Below are 20,154 nucleotides of genomic sequence, written 5' to 3' on the forward strand. Positions count from 1 at the left end.
GGGGGTGACTGGTCCCCGGGCTCACAGCCAGGCTTCAGTGAGGAAAGTCTGACTTTACCTTTAAAAACTGCACAATTATTACTTGTCAGGGTCAGGCGCGATGGCTCACGCCTGTAATCCCAGCACTCTGAGAGGCCAAGGTGGGCAGATCACCTGAGCTCAGGAGTTCAAGACCGGCAAAACTTCGTCTCTACTAAAAATACAAAAATCAGCCAGGCATCGTGGGACATGCCTGTGATCCCAGCTACTGGGGAGGCTGAGGCAGGAGAATTGCTTGAACCCGGGAGGCGGAGGTTGCAGTGAGCCAAGATCACGCCAATGCACTCCATCCAACCTGGGCGACAGACCAAGCCTGCGTCAAAAAAAAAAAAAAAAAAAAAAGCCTGCACAATTTCTCAATGTAAAATTTTTTTATATTAGAAGTGGTTAACTTTGCAGCCTTCTGAAAGTCAAACAGAACCTAAATCCAAATCTACTGAAGAGCCTTCTGGAAGGGGCATGAGTGGAAGTCAATCGTGGGCTGTCCCAGAACCTGACAAAGGTCTTTGAAGCCACGAGATCCGCACATGGGAGGAGGAGGCCCTGAGGAGCCCAGACGGCCCAGAGCTAGGATTCAGGAACACAGGTTCAGCCCTTTAAGAATAAGACTTTAAAGTTTAAAAAGCAGAGAGAAGAAATTATTTAAAACCTAAACTGACTATAGCTACATACATCTAACTTCTAAATGAGACAGCATAATTTATATCACTATATTCCTTTGCTCTCGCTGCATAACAAATTAATAAAAATTTAGCGACTTCAAACAACAGAGATTCATCCTCGCAGAGCATCCACAGTTTGGGAGTCTGGGCACGGCGAAGTCGGGTCCTCTGCTCGGGATTCCACAGGCTGAAACCAAGTCGGCAGCCACTGCCTTCTCATGCAAAACGCAGAGCCCTCTTCTGACCCCGTTAAGCTTGTTGGCAGGATGTGCTTGGAGGACTGAGGTCTTTAGCTCCCACGGGCCCCCCTCAGCTCCTGGGTACCTGGCCTCCTCACAATATGGAAGTTGGCTTCTTCTCAGCAGGAGAATCTCTCTCATGCTTTGAACCTCTGACTTCAAGGAGACCCCTGTCCCTTTTTTAGAGGTTACATGGTTTGACTGTGTCCCCACCCAAATCTCATCTTGAATTGTAGTTCCCATAATCCCCATGTGTCGAGAGAGGACCCAGTGGGAGGCAACTGAATCGTGGGGGTGGTGACCCTCATGCTGTTCTTGTGATAGTGAATTCTCATGAGATCTGATGGTTTTGTAAGGAGCTTTTCCTCCTTTTGCTCAGCACTTTTCCTTGCTGCCACCATGTGAAGGAGGATGTGTCTGCTTCCCCTTCTGCCATGATTGTAAGTTTCCTGAGGCCTCTTCTGCCACGCTGAACTGTGAGTCAGTTAAACCTCTTTCCTTTATAAATTACCCAGTCTTGGGTATGTCTTTATTAGCAGCATGAAAATGGACTAATACAAGGGTTCGCCTAATGAGGTCATCCCCACCAAGGATGATCTCCCTTTTGGTTGACTGGAGGTCAACTGATTTGGGACTTTCATTGCATCTTTAAGATCCCTTCACCTTTGTCCTATAAGCGACATAAAATCTATCACAGAAATGAAATTTACCTTATTCCTAGTTCTGCACATGGTCAAGCTGAGGGATGATACAACAGGGGTGGGAATACTGTGGGCTCTGGAAGCTGGAACAACAGCCCCCAAAGAAATCTACATTCTAATCTCGTGAGCATGTGACCTTACAGAGCAAAAGGGACTTTGCAGACATAATTAGAGTCAAGAAATTCCAAGTGGGAGATGATCTCAGATTATCCACGAGGGCCCAAAGTAATCCTATGAATTCCTAAAAGCAGGGACTCTTTCCTGGCCATGGTCTGAGGGACATGTGGCTATGGAAACAGGGTAAAAGAGATGCTGCATGGCTGGCTTTGAAGATGGAGGAAGGCGCCAGGAGTCAAGGGATGAAGGTGACCTCTAGAAGTTGAGAAAAAAGTCAGGAAACAGATTCTCTCCTGGAGCCTCCAGAAGGAACCAGCCTGTAGCACCTTGATTTTAGCCCAGTGAGGCCTTTCTGAGACTTCTGACCTCCAGAACTATAAGATAACAAGTCTATGCTGTTTTAAGCCAGTAAGGTTGTGGTGATTTGTTACAGAAGCCATAGCAAATTAATATGGGGCTATATCAATTGTTCAGAAAATTATAATACCACTAACTTGGAAACGTGTTTGAAAGCTTAAAACAGCAGAAATGTATTCTCTCAGAGTTCCAAAAGCCAGAAGTCTGAGATGAAGGTATCAGCAGGGTCCCATGTGCTCTGGAGTTCCTGGCCTCTCCCACCTTCTTGTGGCCCCAAGCACTCCTTGGCTTGTGACCACATCACTCCAGTCTCTGCCCCCATCTTCACGTGGCCTCCCCCTCTTCTCCACCTGTCTCTCCTCTGTGTGCCTCTTATGAGGACACTTGGCACTGGGTTTACAGCCCACCTGGATAATCCAGGCTCATGCTAGCTCAAGACCCTTCACCTAATTACATCTGCAAAGACTCTTTTCCCAGTTAAGGTAATACTCACAGCACATGGATATATCTTTGGAGAGGCCACCATTCAGCCCGCTACAGGAACTTCTCATAATTCTTCCTGCCACAGTTAGTAAGAAAAAAAAAAAAAATCCCTACACGGATATTGGTAGGAAAGAGAGAAAGGAAGTGGCCAGTGTCTTGTGGCCTCTTCCATCTTCTGGATTGTTGAAACCGGGGCCTGGAGGGGACGGTCCTGCCACTCAGCAGGGGGCACTAATGGAACCAAGCAAACCTGCCCAGTGAGAATCCTGTGGGGCGACCTGAGGGTCCCAGGAAGGTGCAGGGGAAGGCCCGGGAAATGGAGAGAGCAGGTCTGGAGGAGAGGAGCAAGCCGCGGGGGGCAACCCGTGTGCTTTTCGCCTGGGGAATATCACTCATTCAGAGCTGTGCATCTGGAACGCCTGCCACACACACAAAGGACTGGAGCAGATGTGTGTTCTCTGCAGCAACGAAGTGCAGCGGCCGAGAGTAAGTTAGAAAGCAGTCAGCTAATGTTGGCATTCCAGCTCGACCCCCTCCTCGCTGAATGTTAGCATCTCTGTGCCTCAGTTTCCTCATCTGTACGTGGGGGTGATAAGAAACACACACACCTCCCGGGCAGTGGGGAGGATTAAACTGTGTTCTGACGAGATCCGGGCATGTTCAGGGTGATATCTGCAGTAAATCACACTCTGAAAACAGCGGCTCGCCCGGGCCAGCGGTGGGAGCTCTTCATGCTTGGGTTGACGCCAGTGTGGAGGTGGAGGAGGGGCTGCAAGACTCTAAGCAGGAAGATCCAGCAAAGCAGGAAAGCAGAGCCAGCGCTGGGAGCCGGTGGCAGAAACGAGAGCCCGCGTGACTTTGAGGTACCCTTTGGAGGGGGCAGCAAGCAGGAGGGTTAAATTTTCTCCAAAACCCAAGAGGCAGAGTGACCCCACGTGATAACTGAGTTTCTCAAGCAATTATAATGGCCTGTGTATCCAGCACTTACCACTCCCAGGAACCATGATAGCAAATTTACTTAGATACGCCTTTGTTCCCCAGAGCCCTACGGTATATTACTGTTCCCATCATACAGAAAACGACACTGAGGGTCATAGTGGAGCAGTAGCTTGCTCAACACCATAGTGGGGCAGTAGCTTGCTCAGCATGAGAAGACCCTGGACTCCAAGGCCCAGGCTCTTAACCAGTAGCAACTCCTTCCTTAAGGCAACGGCAAGGACTGGAGCCTGAGGGGAGGCATGAAGCTCCCATGACTTTGGGCGGAACTCTTCCCTCCACTCCTTCCAAGGAAAATGCAAATAGAAGTTCCTGTCCTTGGCCACCCAGGGATCTTAGAGGACTCAGGTGAGAGGGCCCAGTGGACAAGTGGAGCCACATGCCCTTGTAAAAGGCACCCTCGGTTCTGCAAAGCGGGCTGCCCCCTTGGTGAGGGCAGGTTGGGGAGCAGCATGGCTCAGGAAGGGGCCCTGTTCCATCCCCACTGCAAGCAGAGCTCTGCCTTTGATGTCCTCTCTAGGCACATGAGTCCTGTGGGTCACCGGTCCAGACCTCTGTGTGTGACTGTAACCCGGGTCTTTTGCAGACATCGACATGTGAGCAGGAGCAACCCACAGAAGGCATGGTTTGTAACATGGTCAAATCCCATTCTGCGTAGATTCCCTGCAGCAGGTCTCAATTCACAGTCATTCCTGTGAATGGAGGAAGTGAGACTGGCTTCCTGAAGGAGGAGGCATGAGCAGGGCCTGGGGTCAGAAGAGTCCAGGGCACGGCTCCCAGGCAGTGCAGACCTCAAGGCATAGACCGTGTGGCCTGGGCTGTCTGAGCCCCTGGCATCCCCAAGTGTGGAGAAACAGTGACCTCCACTCTCCATCAATAAGTTTCCTGTCCATGGCCCCTCCATCCCACCCACTCTCAAGTCCTTGAATCTTTTTTTTTTTTTTTTTTTTTTTTTTTTTTTTTGAGACGGAGTCTCGCTGTGTCTCCCAGGCTGGAGTGCAGTGGCGTGATCTCGGCTCACTGCAAGCTCCGCCTCCCGGGTTCATGCCATTCTCCCGCCTCAGCCTCCCGAGTAGCTGAGACTACAGGCGCCCGCCACCACGCCCGGCTAGTTTTTTGTATTTTTAGTAGAGACGGGGTTTCACCGTGTTAGCCAGGATAGTCTCGATCTCCTGACCTCGTGATCCACCCGCCTCGGCCTCCCAAAGTGCTGGGATTACAGGCTTGAGCCACCGCGCCCGGCCAAGTCCTTGAATCTTAAGAGCAGAATTGCGTGAACTTGACAGAGACTTCTCATCAATCACAACTTCAGGTACCAGCAGAAATGAATTGAACTACTTAGAATTATCTGCTCCTTGCATCCTCGTCTTTGGGGTTGGGAGCTGTGGTCTGGACCTGCTGCCGCTTAAGAGTGGATCTGGTGGCTGGGCGCAGTGGCTCACACCTGTAATCCCAGCACTTTGGGAGGCCGAGGCAGGCGGATCATGAGGTCAGGAGATCGACACCATCCTGGCTAACAGTGAAACCCCGTCTCTACTAAAAATACAAAAAATTAGCTGGGCATGGTGGCAGGCGCCTGTAGTCCCAGCTACTCAGGAGGCTGAGGCAGGAGAATGGAGTGAACCCGGGAGGTGGAGCTGGCAGTGAGCCGAGATTGCGCCACTGCACTCCAGCCTGGGCGACTGAGCAAAACTCTGTCTCAAAAAAAAAAAAAAAAAAAGAGTGGATCTGGTGGCTTGGCCTCCAGCCAGAAAGAAGCGGCTGTGTGGCCACTCGAGCAGCCATCCCCCATCTCACCCCTCAAGGCTCACCTTGGTTTTTTAATATGTGTTTTGGTTTCATGAAGATGAGATTGAGACCAAGCTTAAAAAGCTTCAGATCCTGATCAGCACCTCTGGCCTGCAACCTCCAAAGTAATCAGCAGCATCCACTCAAGAAAAGTTATTTCTCTCGATCTCTGCTTTTATGTAGTTAAAATATGCCTAGGTGTAGGGTCTTTTGTTGTTCGTTTGTTTGTTTGTTTTCCAGGCAGGGTCTCACTCTGTCACCCAGGCTGGAGTGCAGCGGCATGATCTCGGCTCCCTGAAGCCTCCATGAGGGAAATAATGTATACAGTGGTCCATTTCCAAGATAAAGTGCCTTGAATTGTTTTATCAGCAAACTACAGAAGAAATAAAATATACTAGGCCCCTGCTTGGATCGCCGATGCCTACTTGTTGGGCTCCCCCGTCCACACCCCCTTCGTTGCCCCCATCCAAGCCAAAGAAGTTTAGTCTAAGATTAAAGTTTACTAGCCTGAAAAATAGCTCGTTTTGTCTGTTCTTATTAGCCTGCCCACCTACTTAGGTCACAAGTCAAATACGTGAAGAACCCCTGAGCTGACCAGGATTGCAATGCACTGTGGGTTGCAACAAAATGGAGCAGGACAACCCTAAAAAAATATATACCTAAACCCCAACCCAACAATCAATAGGCGATGTCCAGGAAGATTGTGACCCCATAGTACTCAGCCTATGAGGAACTGGGGGAGGGACCTGCACACTAAGGGATAAATGGCTTGTTGTGGCTGTGCTGGGTGTGCCTGCCCATCAGAGACCCAGTCTTGCAAAACCGTCATTAAAAGTCTCACTTTTACTGTTCTCCGGGTCTCTGAGTCCATTCTTCGGGTTTGGACCAGTGAGCTTGATTCTCACACTCCACCTCCCAGGTTCAAGCGACTCTCGTGCCTCAGCCTCCCAAGTAACTGGGATTACAGGTGTGTACCACCACATCCGGCTCCTTTTTGTATTTTTAGTGGCAATGGCATTTTGCCATGTTGACCAGGCTTGTCTCGAACTCCTGACCTCAGGTGATCCACTGGCCTTGGCCTCCCAAAGTGCTGGGATTACAGGCGTGAGCCACCACATCAGGCTGTTTGTTTGGTTTTTGTACCAGATGATGCTGGAAATCAGGAAGCCAGAGCAGCCCCTGCAGCCGGAATCCACACCTCAGCTGTGACCCACAGCTGATGGCAGGGTCCGTGGGGAGGAAGGAGGGAACCTCATCAGGGAAGGGGCATTTTGAGGGGCACAGCCCCCAGCCTGATGCCAGACATTTCACATTAGAAATTCATTCCTTGAAACAACCTAAGACTTACGAATGGGTAGACAAAGTATGGCCCATCCATATAACAGAATATTACTCAGTCATAAAAGAAGGAAATTCTGACGTGTGCTATGGCTTGGATGAGCCTTGAAGACATTATGCTGAATGAAAGAAGCCAGTCATGAAAGGTCACATATTTTATGATTCCATTCATGTGAAACATCTGGAATAGGCAAATCCATAGAAACAGAAATCAGATTCATTGTTGCTAGGGGCTGGGGGAGGGGAGAAATAGAGAGGGATTGCTTAATGGGTATAAGGTTTCTGTTTAAGGTCTCTGTTACCTCTTCATCCCAAAACTGGAAGACAAATGAGGAGAGTTTGCTTGGGATGGTGGAACCTCAAATTTGAGTGCCGTCTTCACGCAGGCTCCAGCACTGTCCTTCCCCTGGTGGCTGCGGACTCAGGGCAGCTTACAGAAACTTTACTCCTCTGTCTCTTCATCTACAAAGTGGTGTAAATAACAATAGTCCCTGCCTGGTAGGTAGAATTAAGGACTAAGTGAACTAACATGTACCTGGATGTTTGGGGCAGTGCCTGCCACATGACTAGCTGTTTTTAGTTTTATTCATGACTTTTTTTTTTTTTTTTTTGAGATGGAGTCTTGCTCTGTCACCCAGGCTGGAGTGCAGTGGCGCGATCTCGGCTCACTGCAAGCTCCGCCTCCCGAGTTCATGACATTCTCCTGCCTCAGCCTCCTGAGAAGCTGGGACTACAGGCACCCGCCACCACGCCCAGCTAATTTTTTGTATTTTTAGTAGAAACGGGGTTTCACCATGTTAGCCAGGATGGTCTTGATCTCCTGAACTCGTGATCCGTCCGCCTCAGCCTCCCAAAGTGCTGGGATTACAGGCATGAGCCTCCGCACCCAGCCTATTCATGACTTTTAATTGAGAGGACTATGGAAGTACCACAAGGATCCAGACCAGTGAACTGAGTCATGAGGACTTAAAAGTCCAAATCCCAGACAAGCTTACACGTCAGGCGAGTTTGCTTGTTTGTTCCCCAAAAGAATCCCAGCCTGGCCAATATGGTGAAACCCCATCTCTACTAAAAATACAAAACTTAGCCAGGCATGGTGGTGCACGCCTGTAGTCCCAGCTACTCAGGAGGCTGAGATAGGAGAATCACTAGAACCCGAGAGGCAGAGGTTGCAGTGAGCCGAGATCGCGCCATTGCACTCCAGCCTGGGCAACAAGAGCAAAACTCCCTCACGAAACAAAACAAAACAAACAAAACAAAAACTAGCTGGGTGTGGTAGCAGGCACCTATAATCCCAGCTACCCAGGAGGCTGAAGCAGGAGAATCACTTGAACCTGGGAGGCAGAGGTTGCAGTAAGCCAAGATTGTGCCATGAACTCCAACCTGGGTGACAGAGGCAAGACTCCATCTCAAAAATAAATAAATAAATAAATATAAAAATAAAATAAAATCCCAACCTCTGAGTTCTCTTGTGCAGGCTGGAGATGTGGCGCCACCAGCCCACCCTCCCACAGGGCCACCAGCAGAAGAGACCCGAAGGTTGCCCCAGTCCCCCTGGCCCCACAGTACCACACGGGCATTCTCACCTGGCCACATCATCACCCACTTTGCCTGCACAGGCGTTGGCTTTGTGACCCCTGGCCAGCTTTCCAGTCCTGGGAACCCAGCAGTGTGTGTGTGTTTGTGAGGATAGCATGGTCCTCAGGAGAGCCCCAGCCACTTTCAGGGGAAAAACATGCCTGGCCAGTGTTCACCACATCCCACTGAAACGCCTGCAGGGCCGGGAGCTCACTGTGTTATTAGACAACTGTCCTTACCAGACCAATTGTCCCATCTAAGATAAACATATGTCTGTCTAGGTCAGACTAGGCCTCTCCTTTGGCTTAACCCCCAGGGGCTTCCCTTTGTACCTGCAAAAAAAAAAAAAAAAAAAAAAAAAATCCCACGGCACTTACTGTGATGTTCAAGGCCTGGCCCAGTCTGGCCTTGCCTAATCCCGCAGCCATACCGCATCCTGCCCAAGTGCCCAGCGCCCTCTCCCAGCTTCCTGAACATACTTCTCTGTCTCTTCCACCAACATGTCCTTCTCCAGATGCCCACAGGGGTGGCTCCTTCTCACGCCCCAGTCTCAGGCTGAAGGCTGTCTCCTTAGATAAGCTTTTCCAGCCATCCAACCCAAAGTCAACCCACCACCCACCATTCTCTTTCCTTCATAGCCCTTAGCACAAAGCGCAACCATGGCACTCGATGACTTGCCTGGTTGCCCTCCTCCCCTACCAGGATGTCAGGACCGTGAGGGCAGGAACTGGTGTGCTTTGTCCACTATTATGTCCTCAGCCCTTAGAATGGTGCCTGGACCATAACAGATATAACAGGTGCTTAATAAATGCTTAAATAATAAATGTTTAAATAAATGATGGAGGGATGAATGGATAAATGAAAGACAGAGGATGGATGGGTGAATGGATGGATGGATGGACAAAACATTCATTATTTATTAATTCATACTCATATTCAGTACACATTATTCATTAATTCACATTTTCATCCTATGAATATTTCTAAGTATCTTCTGGGGACAAAATTCTAACTCTACCCATGGGAGACGCACCAAATTGGTCAGCCCTTCCCAAGGCAGCCTTTCAGACACTGGAAGATTTGACGTCACCCCTTCCCTTTCCTCCAGGTGTTAAGGGATCAGCTCCTACAGCAGCTGCTCATGACCTGTCCCTGACTCATCCCTTTCATGCCCATTCTCTCGGCATCCTGTTTTAGCCACCATCTAGGGCCACAAACATGCCCTAAATGTTATCCAGTGTAAACAACACAGTCCTTGAAAGCAGCGCTCATCAAGCTATCTGTGGTGAAGGATACATTTTTTTATTTTCAATTTGTCACAAACCAGTACTTTTGTAAAATACGATAAAAATGAATGACTGGAAAAATAAAAGGAAAAAAGACACAAAATACAAGTCCAAATTTTTCTATTAGATTCAACAGACATAAAATTACTCAGAAAATTGCTACAAAAGTTTCTAAATGCTTCTTCTCAATTTCTGTACTTATCTTGTCTCAAACCCGTAACCATTCAGGAACCATCCTTTGCTGCACCAGAGAAGTACCGCGTGCCCGTGGGAATTTCAGAGGGGTGAGGTGGTGTTCGCACCTGTGAGCAGGTGAATAGGTGAATCAGAGGTCCCCGGCTACAGGTAGGCTATGAGCAGCACCCCGCTTCCCACGACCCCAGTAATGGCCCAGTTCATTCCACCTGTCTGGGGTCAGAACCCAGGCTGCCCATGAGGAAAGCAGTCAAAACACCTGCCTTCAGAAAGCTTATGACCTAGTCGGTAGGGGGCAGAAAATCATTAGTATTGCATATACGTGGATATGAGCTGATCTATGTGAACTGGGATGGGCTAGAGGGAAGACAGTTTTCCATGTGGTGGTCATGGAGGCAGGAGGGAGCCACACAGATACCTGGGTGAACAATGTCCCAAGCAGCAAGAGCAGCAGGTGCAAAGGCCCTGAGGTGGGAGGGCGAATGGGGTGTTCCAGGAACCCCTCATCCAGGAAGCCTTCTGGATGCTGTCACCTGGGGCTGAGCTCAGGGCTCCTGCTCTGTGCTTCCAGAACACCAAAGCACACACACATCACAGTGTGGTTAGGATCTGTCCCCTGCCTTCCTCTGCACACCAGCAGCCCCTGGAGGACAGGGACAAGGTGGGGACAGGGGAGTTACTGCTAAATCCCCAACACGTAGAGTGTTCGGCAAATGGAAGGAAGGAGGGTAGGAGGGAGCAGGCAGGTAGAGAAGGAAAGAGGGAAGGAGGGAGGGAGGATTGAGTACCGCCAGTTCACCCTGGCCAAAAGTCCTTGGCCTAGAAACTGAGGGTGAGAAGCAGCCACACCTCGCTCTACAGTCCCAGGCAGGGCTGGTGTGGAATTGAGACGGGCAATTTCTCCCTGGTGGGACAAATTCAGAATAAATCACTGACCTCCCTGATCTTCGCCTGCCTGGCCTGTGAGAGTGATAGGGATACACACACATCCCCCAAGAGGTTGTAAAAATTTAATCGGAGAAGTCACAAAAGGAATCTGACATTGAGGCTGGCTCACAGAAGGACTCGGCAAACATTAAAAAGCAAGAAAAATGGAGCCTTGGAGGAGATACACTCAGCCTAATCATTCATTTCCACTTTAGTGAAAAGTAGCATCCCAGTCTTTCCCTGGGACCTCGGGTGGGGACTGGAGTGCTGAGGGGGTTGGGGGTGCCATGGCTAACTCTGCCAGGCCCCCTTCTCCCAGGATTGTGACAGTATCTGAGGAAGCCATGCCCCCTCAGAGCAGGAAGGAATCCTAGAGGTCAGCCTGTCCAACCCACCTAGGGGGCTCCTCTGGACTTGAATGCCTGCAAGGATTGGGGGCTCGGTCTCAGATGGAGGGAATGGCAGGTTCACATTACTGACAATATGTTCTTTACTCCCAGAGACATTACATTAAAAATGTCTGTGCCTATTTTTGGCACACACTACACAGAAAGAAGTTCTTTTTTAACCCTAATAAATCACTGCTCTTGCAGATGGGTGAAGAGCACCCCAGCACTGGAGAGCTCTCCACAGCAGCCGGGATGCAACTCCTCTTGCCAATGATCAGTTAGTCCTTCACACAGCCTCTTACATGGACATGCATGTGTGCATCCATGCACACTCATGCATACACGCCTATGCACCCATGTGCATATATGTACACACATGCACCCGTGCACATATACATGTACATGCACATACATGTGCATATATGATATGCATGCAGCCACACATATAGGCCATGCACATATGTACACACACAGACACATAAATGCTGATTGAAAAGGAACCCAAAGGATTAGCAAATGTCTGCTTAGCATCTGGGCAGGAGACTCTGCAGGGATATCTGGAGCCTACAGAAAACATAACAAGAATCTCTGCCCTTGGAGCAAAAGAGAAGACAGGGAGGGAACCACTGTTCAGCCCCTGCCATGCTGGCAACATTTTGCAGGCATCGATTTGAAAAGCACAGTGGCTCACACCTGTAATCCCAGCACTTTGGGAGGCCAAGGCGGGTGGATCACCTGAGTTCAAGAGTTCAAGACCAGCCTGGCCAAAATGGTGAAACCTTATCTCTACTAAAAATACAAAAATAAGCCAGGCATGGTGGTTCATGCCTGTAATCACAGCTACTTGGGAGGCTAAGGCAGGAGAATCTCTTGAATCTGGGAGGCAGAGGTTGTAGTGAGCCTAGATTGTGCCACTGCACTTCTGCCTGGGCAACAAGATTGAGACTCCATCTCAAAAAAAAGAAAAAAAGAAAAGCTGCTTCTTCTGTGAAGAAGGATTAAGTCAGACATGGATGCACTGTGGCCAAGTATTTACCCAACTTAACAGTTTCAGGGCAGCTTCATCAGAGTAGAGTTGGTGTTTAACCCCATCATGCTCCAAAACTGAAGACAGAAAATATAGGTCCTATATGTCCTACATACACACACACACACCTCCAAAAGACAAAATTGCCAATCTCCACCAACATGGGCTATTGGAGAGACATCCATCTCAGCCTGTGAAGATCCTGCACTGAGGTCCCAGGTTCCTGAACTGTGATCAGTATCTGAGGACTCAGAAAAGTCTCACCAGCACTTCCACAGGAAAGCAGGGTGTGGGACAAGGCTGGAAGAAGGGGACACTCACAGGGGGTGCTGAGCTGTCAGAAGGGGTCAGGGCCAGCTGGAAGGGGCTCTCCAGAGTCAAATCTATGACAATTGGAGCAGAAAAATAAATAACATGGATTATAGTCCATCAAAAAAAGAAAACTGTAAGTCCTTACATATATAATTTGAATGATAAATTTAATAAATGAACATATTAGTAATGTTATTAATAATTTACTATTTATAAATAAATTTAATAAATAAGATTAATTGGTGAAATAAGCAAACGTAACAAATACTAATATGATAAATTTAATAAAGGAAAGTCCTTCCTTGGGATGGAATGCCTGCTAACTAATGCAGAAAGAATGCCAGAATCAGGAAACCAGATGTCCAGGCAGAAGTTTGCAGCAGGGTTGGAGCCCTCATGGAAAGCCTCCGCTAGGGCAGTGCAGAAGGGGAGCCCCCACACAGAGTCCCCATTGGGGCACTGCCTAGTGGAGCTGTGAGAAGAGGGCCACCATCCTCCAGACCGCAGAATGGTAGATCAACTGACAGCTTGCACCAAGTGCCTGGAAAAGCCACAGATACTCATCACCAGCCATGAATATGGCTGGAGAGGGGACTGTACCCAACAAAGCCACAGGAGTGGAGCTGCCCAAGGCTGTGGGAGCCCACCTCTTGCATCAGCATGACCTGGATGTGAGACATGAAGTCAAAGGAGATCATTTTGGAACTTTAAGTTTTAATGATTATCTTATTGGATTTCAGACTTACATGAGGCCTGTAGTCCCTTCATTTTAGCCAATTTCTCCCATTTGGAATAGGTGTATTTGCCCAATGCCTGTACCCCCATTGTATCTAGGAAGTAACTAACTTGCTTTTGATTTTTACAGGCTCATAGGTAGAAGGGACTTGCCTTGTCTCAGAAGAGAGTTTGAACTTGGACTTTTGGGTTAATGCTAGAATGAGTTAAGACTCTGGGGAACTGTTGGAAGGGCATGATTGGTTTTGAAATGTGAAGACATGAGATTTGGGAGAGGCCAGGAGTGGAATGATATGGTTTGGCTGCGTCCCCACACAAATCTCATCTTTAATTGTAGCTCCTATAATCTCCACATGTCATGGGAGGGACCTGGTAGGAAGTAATTTAATAATGGAGCGGTTACCCTCATGTTGTTCTCATGATAGTGAGTGACTTCTCACGAGATCTAATGGTTTTATATGAGGCTTTTCCCCTACTTCGCTCAGCACTTCTCCTTCCTGTCACCATGCAAAGGGCATGTTCACTTCCCCTTCCTCCATGATTATAAGTTTCCTGAGGCCTCCCCAGTCCTGCAGAACTGTGAGTCAATTAAGTCTCTTTCCTTTATAAATCACCCACTCTCAAGTACTTCTTTATAGTAGCATGAGAATGGACTAAAACTGGCAGGGAGCTGGAAGGGGTGTGCACAGGGCACTTTGGCCAGGACTGATAAGGGGCAATGGGATCACTGAGAATGCCCAGAAGTGATGAGATCAGCAAACCTCAAAAGAGGGGGGTGTCTGACTTTTCCTCAAAATCTAAGTATGTCCTCCCATCCAAGCTTCCAGTCAATACTTACTGAGCTTTGGGATGCACCAGATCTAGGCACAGTGGAGCTTATGGTCTAAGGGAGAGGCAGGCAATCCATATGGAATCAAACCAAACAAAATAACTGCACCTGGCTGTATGTCTGGCTTTACCTTGTGGAAGGAGCCACTCTCCCCATCTTGCAGCCTCCCCCAACCAGTTCTAAGACGGGGGAAGATTCAGGAGAGCTCCATGCCCTCCCTGCCTCACACCATTACTGTGTCTTCCACACAAGATCACAAGAATTGAGTCCACTTGTCGATTCAAAACCAAGCTTTGATAGCCAGACTTGAGTTAACTGCAGGGTTGGGAGGGGCTGGAGGAGGAGAGCTCTGTGCCCCCATTGGTCCACCTGACTTTGCCCTCCTCTGGGGTTCACTAGTTCATCCCATCTGTGGTCTTTGGTTCCCTCACGGGACCCTATGAACACCAGTAGAATTCCCTTCCTGTGGTGGGATTAGAAAGCACCAAGCTGGGGGTTCAAGGGACTGTCAAACTGTTCCAGAATGTTCCATCTGTAGGATGCCCACTACAGCCCCTACCCCTCCTGAGCAGCTTTAGTAAACAGATGCCATTGTACGGTCTTCCTGCTCATCCTCACCTCCATGGGGTAGAAAGAAGATACTTATTTAGCCAGGGCATCTCTAATCTTTGCACTTAACACTTGGAAACAACATATTTATGGTATCAGCTACTGCAAATACCATGGAAAGTTTTCAAAGAATCACAGCAATCTCTGTCACCTACTGAAAATCCCCATGGATTATTTACCCAATTATTAGGATCCCCATTTTATAGGAGGGCAACTGAAGCCCAAAGATGGTGACCAAGGTAAGGTCAATGACCATGTCACCCCTTCCCCTCACAGCTGCCTTCATACAGCTCTTTCGGAGCAGGTGTGCTACTCCTGTGGGCACTGTTTGCAGGCCAGAGCTCTATGAGCTTCCTGGCGGCCTGGAGACCCGCCAAGTGCTGCACCTGCCAGGTGCTACAGGCAATGAGGGGTAAAAGAGAGGCACTGTCCTGTCCTTTTCAGGGGGTATTATGGTCCATTCGGGGAGACGGTTGTCCAACAAAACACATGAATATATTTATCACTTCAAGTTGCAATAGCAGCCTTGGTGTTATGAGAAGGAAATAACGCAGGGTCTAGAATTCAGATTGTGGCTGGAGAAGAAGTATCCAAGCAGGGAAGCCACACACACTGAGGACTCTGTTGGGGTTCAAGAGGGGACCAAAATGTGATATTTCCTTTCCTTGGCCAAGTCTGGGCTAACTGAAAACAAGATGAAGGAGTAGGCAGGAAGGCAGAACTCTCATTTGTGTTCCTAGAAAGCCCAGGCCAAAGGAAATGGCCTCAGAGTGCAGGGTTCCCAAAGCAGACACTGGTGACCTCCCCATCAAGGGTGAACACAGTCCCTAGGACAACATGAGCAGGGTCTCCCCACAGGAGGCAGGAAGAAGGAAGGCTGCTCCTTCTCTGCTTCCAAACCGCAGGGTAAGTCTCGCCCTACTCTTGGGCAGAGGTCCTGTATGAACAGCCTCCCTCCCCTGGAAAGGCCACATCTGAGCAAAAGCTGTATGCCCCACCTCCCATCTCCAACAGCCTGAGGCTGGCATCCAGGGCAGAAGGAAGGAACACCACCTCCCTCCAGGTAGCACAGGGAAGGGGTGAGGATAGGCTGGCAAGGAACAGAGGCCAGACCCAGCAGGACCAGGCAGCCCCGGCAAGGAGCTGAACTTTCATTCCCAGAGCAATGGGAGCCCACTGCCCCCTTTAAGGCAGAGCTGTCAGGGTCCCAGGTACATGTCACTGATGTGTAGGGAATGGGTTGGAGGGGGTTCAAGCAGAAGCAGAAGGAGCGTTTGGAGACTGTTCTGTGGCCCAGGACAGTGGTGGTGGTGGCCAGACGGTGGGAGGGAAGCAGACCAAGAAGCACACGTGGGCGTGGACCAGCCTGGCCACTTCCTTCCAAGGAGGGTGGCTTCGCATCTTCCCACTGCTATCAGCAGCAGCCCAACACAGTATTTAGAGTGGGGATTAAAGGCAAGAAAGGAAATCTTCTTAATGATGTGGACAGCATGAGCACCCCACACCCCAGGCTGGCAAGTGCACAGTGGAAGACTCCAGCAGCTCATCTCACAGGGCTTTATGCCACTGGCCACCTTGGGAACAGACCACAAGATTTCTGTCTCACACAGGGAGGCCAGGGCCCCATGCAAATCTGAAATGACACTGGAGAGAGAAATAAAAGGAAAACTGGACTTTCTCAGTAAGCAAGGCAACACCTCTCAGAGTTGCTTTGGGGAAGACTGAGGAATCTGGAGGGCATTTAGCCCTTACAGTGTAAAATGTTCTGTTAAATTACTAAAAGGAAAGATTCAGGTTTCTTTGAACCTGAAAGATATAGTAATTACTGAACCAGAACTCACAGCAGGAGATGTTTTATGGAACCTAATTACAGCTAAACGGAAGGAGCAAGTCATCACAGCTGTGGAGAAGGATACATCACCAAGAACCAAGTGGGCAAAGCAGAAGGGAACAAGAGGTGGCCATCCAGGTGCCCAACACATCCCACACAAGAGGGGCTCCAAGCAGGGGCAAGACGAGGGGACGGTGCTGCTCTGGAGCCCCACATGAGGACAAGGCTCCCAAAAGATGCAGGGCTTGCGAATACTCTCCACTTTGCAGCGTGTCCTCTGAGGGCAGGACATTTGCATTTGTACGCGTGCACACACACACCTGCACATGTGGGTAACACACATGCATACATATATGCATATGCATGTGTGTGTATGCACGCATGTACACATGTGGGTGCAATGTGCATGCAAATACATATGCATATATGCACCTGTGCCCATACATGCATGCACATGTATGCATGCATACACATGCACATGAGCCTATACATGTGTATATGCAATATATATGCCATGCACACATGCATGCTCACCTACAAGGGCATGCACACACACAAATAGCTCCTCTCTTTTTCAAGTGGTTACAGGGAACACAGCTCTCTGTCTTCCTGAGGCAGCAACCAGAACTCTTGGGGGTCCTGCTCACCACCAGCAGAAACACAGAAATGAACAGATGGTTGCTTCTGTTCCATGGCGACTTGAGCCCTCCGCTGTGAGCTAGACTAGGGTTTTGTATCAGCAGATCCCAGAAGAAACTAGAACAAAGCAAAACCCCTTCACCCCAAGCCAGACAAAAATAATAGGCCTCTGCCTGTATTTTCTAGCAAACCAAGCCTGAGGCAAGGATTCAAGGGCTGAGATTTTATTCGTAAGGTACAAACCACAAACCCAGGCTAGCCAGGGTGAGGGAGGGAGAAGGGGCGCAAAGGTGTGTGCTGCCCGGCAGAGTGCTGCACCACAACCTGCTGCCAGCCCTGCAGGTGCCCAGCACATAGCTCTCCTCTCTGATCAGGCTACCAGGAGAAACTCAGCCTCCAGGGATCCAGTGCTAAGGAGGGAGGAGGAAGAATTTGTCAGCCCTCAGGGCTCTGAACTCCAACATCCTGTAAAAGATGTCATATCCCATGCCCTGAGGTGGGGGGTTTTATCTAAGGTCAGAGCAGTAGAAGGAGCCAGAACTCTCCCGCAAATATCTGGTGACAGCAGCCAAAGGGGAGCCCCCACTTCCAAGGCCAGTGACCAGTTGTCCCCAAAGATGGCAGCACCATCAAGAGCTGGTAAATATCACTGAGGGAATCCAAGATTTGTGTCCAATACAAATAGTCAACCCAAAACATGTATGAGACCTCTCTGCATAGCACATCACCAGGGCTCAGTCACCACCAGGGTTTAGTCACCACCAGGGCTCAGTTGCTACCAGGGTTTAGTCACCACCAGGGCTCAGTGGCTACCAGGGATCAGCCAACACCAGGGCTCAGTCACTACCAGCACTCAGACAGCACCAAGGCTCAGTCCCCACCAGGGTTCAGTCACCATGAAGGCTCAGTCACCACAATGGCTCAGACACCACCAGGGCTCAGTTACCATGAAGGCTCAGTCACCATAAGTGCTCAGTCACCACGAGGGCTCAGTTGCCACTAGGGTTCAGTCAGCATCAGGCTTCAGTCAGCACCAGGGCTCAGTCACCACAATGGCTCCATCACCACAAATGCTCAGTCACCACCAGGACTCAGTCACCACTAGGGTTCAGTCAGCAGGAGGGCTCAGTCACCATCAGAGCTCAGTCACCATAAGGGCTCAGTTGCCACTAGGGTTCAGTCACCACCAGGGCTCAGTCACCACCAGGGCTCAGTTCCACAAAGGGTCAGTCACCACAAGAGCTCAGTTGCCACCAGGGCTTAGTCACCACTAGGACTCAGCCACCACCAGGGCTCAGTTGTTATTAGGGCTTGGTCACCACCAGGGCTTAGTCACTACCAGGACCCAGTTACCACGAGGGTTTAGTCACTACAACAGCTCAGTTACCACCAGAGCTCAGTCACCACCAGGCCTCAGTTGCTACCAGGGCTCAGTCACCACGAGGGCTTAGTCACCACAAGGGGTCAGTTACCACCAGGGACTGGTCACTACCAGAACTCAGTCACAACCAGGACTTAGTCACCACGAGGGCTCAGTTACCACCAGAGCTCAGTCACCACCAGGGCTCAGTTGCTACCAGGGCTCCCAATCCACACTCAGGCACTCAGGAAGGCAGTCCATGGCCTCAGGCTGGAAGCTCCCGACTGCATGCAGAGAGAACGAGGTACACTCAGCCACATGTCACCACTATGGGACCTCTTCTGATCCCTCTCCTGTGTGGCCCCTCTGCAAGCCTCACTTATGCCACGTGGTCCCTGTCCTGGCTACCCCTCCCCGACAGAGTCTGTCTGCAAGCATCTGCCTATTCCTGGAGACCAGCATTTTGTAGATGCTCAGGAAAATAAGTGAGAGGAAGTGAGCAGACGAATGGACAGGTGGAGGAAGGAAGGAGATTACTGGAGTGTAAACGATCAGAGGTTTTCTAGGAGACACAAGGCAGGGAGTGGGGGGCATAGCACAATGAGAGCCCTGTTCCCGGCTGAGCCTCGGAGGTTTGCTTTGTGCTGAGGTTTCAGCTAAACTGAAACCTTTCCTCCACCGGGATCCACTGCTCTCCACGTGAGCCAAAAACCACTTGCATTCAAATCTGCTGGGTCAACTTGCCAAATATGCAGATTCCCAGGCCCTGCAGATTCTAAATTTCCTGAGGTGGCCCAGGAAGCCTTCTCTCCCAGGGCATCTTACACCTGAAATTCTGAAAATTCAGCCCCAGCCCCTTACTCCCTATTCAGAGACCACAGAAAAAGAATCCAGAGTCCCATTTCTTCCTTCAAGAGAAAAGGTTCATTAAGAGTCACAAAAGGGAAATCCATAAAGACTGGGGTTGTTTTCAATAGAGAAATTAAATTAAACAAGAAAAGTCATAAGCTTGAAGCTCAGCCAAGGGTGAGGACGAAATTGCCAGAACTTGCTTGTGGTTCATGAGGTCAGCTCGTTTGGTGAACTTGCCCCTGCTAACCGAGGTGTGGACAAGGAGGACACTTGTCTTGCACACGGAACACCATGCAGGTGTGTAGGGCCGACCCTCAGACTTCACACCTGGCACTAGGCAAGGTGGGCTCCATCCAGCAAAGTCGAGAAAGTGAAAAGCATCTATTATTTCCATAAAATAGAAACTGCCACCTGGAAATGCAGGGAGGGGACCTGGGGACTAATCCAGGTGAGATCTGCAACACGGTGCCAGGACCAGGACAGCAAAGGACAGCAGCCATGAGAACCAGGAATATGGCCTGCTTGAACCACATTTCAAGCCCAGGAAGGTGCAATGACAGCTGGCTTCAAGAGTCGGCTTGATGTGCTTCCCTTTCCTAACAGCTGCCTCTAGTGGGGATCTGACTTGGAGAAAGAGTTTCCTCCAGGCGTTCCCGCTGGACACAGATCCTCCTGGCCCACCTGAGCTACCAGCATCAGGCAGGGGCTTCACTTTTATTAAAAAGCTCAGCTTCCACCAGCAGTGAATTTCCAAGTCACAATTAGCAGGAAATAATCCAGTGAATGCAGAAAGGTTCCTCTCTCTGTTAGTAAATGGTAAAACTCAAACGAAAGGTTTAGGAGGGCCACTGGGAGCACAGCTGAC

This window comes from Macaca thibetana, chromosome 1 (genome assembly GCF_024542745.1).
Source record: "Macaca thibetana thibetana isolate TM-01 chromosome 1, ASM2454274v1, whole genome shotgun sequence".
Taxonomy (NCBI): Eukaryota; Metazoa; Chordata; class Mammalia; order Primates; family Cercopithecidae; genus Macaca; species Macaca thibetana.